Source organism: Belonocnema kinseyi, chromosome 8 (genome assembly GCF_010883055.1).
Source record: "Belonocnema kinseyi isolate 2016_QV_RU_SX_M_011 chromosome 8, B_treatae_v1, whole genome shotgun sequence".
Classification (NCBI taxonomy): Eukaryota; Metazoa; Arthropoda; class Insecta; order Hymenoptera; family Cynipidae; genus Belonocnema; species Belonocnema kinseyi.
In genome coordinates this window covers 86,862,942-86,864,584 of record NC_046664.1, presented here as the reverse complement: position 1 = coordinate 86,864,584, position 1,643 = coordinate 86,862,942, and positions in this window count along the sequence as shown.

Genomic DNA, 1,643 nt, shown 5'->3' with positions numbered 1-1,643 from the left:
TCCTGAACGTGGTTCGTCACTTATTGATGTACGACCACTCTTAAATTCATTTACCCAGTTATAAACCGTTGCTAAGGCAGGGGCAGATGTGCCATGAACTGACTCCAATTCATTTTTTATCTCATATGGAGTTAAACCTTTAAATGAAAATGTTTGATTACCGCTCTGAACTCGTTTTTTTCCATTTCTCTTAACGAACAATTTTTTTTTTCAATTGGTTATAAAAACACGTAAACTCAGAAGATGTGGACTGTGACTGCACCATATATCTAGTCGGGAGTGGTGCTGACTGAAAACAGATGATTTGGAGCGATTCGCGCGCCATCTGTTGGTCATTCTAAGGACTTATTGAACTACCCTCGTATGTCGCCAGTCTTGCCCACGTCTGACTTCAACTAGAGTTTCTCGCCTGGAATAGAAAATGCATTCTATCCAACAAAGCCTTTTCTTCTAAATACACTACCATAGACCAGCTAAATAGACTTACAGTCAAGAATTATTCTTTTCAGTCATTACAAAAATGAATTGAACCCAGATAGCGGCGAAACAGTCCCAAACTGGTGGCTAATCATCCATTAACTATAGTTGCTGACCAACGAATAACAAAAGTTTGACCATACGATGTGGCCTAGGGCTAGCCAAAGAAGAAAATGTTAGACTTTTAGCCAGACGCAGGTCAGAACATCTGTTCAGCGACATTTGGTCCCATCAGGATTCAAATGTAGCTCAAAGTCATACATTGAATCTGTGATCTGAATACCTGAATAATCTGAAACTCTCGGAGTTTAAATTTCGTTTTAACTTGATCATAAAAATTAAAAATAGTATAATTATTTAAATAAATACTTGCAGGTAAATTTAGTGTATAAAAAATTCTGACCTGTGATCATGTACACAACAACGATGAAAAGTATTGTCCGGGGCACTTAAAATTATGTAGATTGTACAGTTATTTTTTTATTTAATTAAGAACAACTAATATATAAGTAATACTTACAGTGTATATTATAGAAGGCATATATTTCCAATCATAAATCAGTCAATCTAAAGGTCTGAATCATCTTAATATTGTTTTAACTTGTTTCCATATTTTCATGAAATTTACATTTAGGCGAGATTAAAACAGCGTTCTCTTAATATTATTATTTCCATGCGTTTCATACAATTATACAGGGTGGACACCCCGTATATAAGTTTCGCTATACATACATTGAAACTTGAGAGTAGTTTTCCAGTATATTTTTAAAGGTGCAAATTTCAAAGACTTATTTAATTAATTTGAGGTTTTCAATCATCTTTACGTTGAGTAAGGCTGATTTTACACTTAACAAACATTTTTTATCAGAAAAGGTAGATACGTATGACTCAGAGGTTGTTTTCTCAGGCACGTATTAAACGTTATCAGAGAGCCAGAAAAAGAAAAAAAAATCCGCTAACAGTATCTTCTGGATTTTAGTATTTTTGATGCATTTTATATAAGTATATGTCATTTTGTTGCATACATTTACGTGGAAGGGTAGTTTTTTAGGAAAATTATTATGAAGTAAATGGCAACGTGCCCAGAGGTAGACCGCGGAAAGAATGGTTAGAATGTGTGAATGAGACCCTACTTAGAAGAGACATAAAAAGTCACAGAAACACGA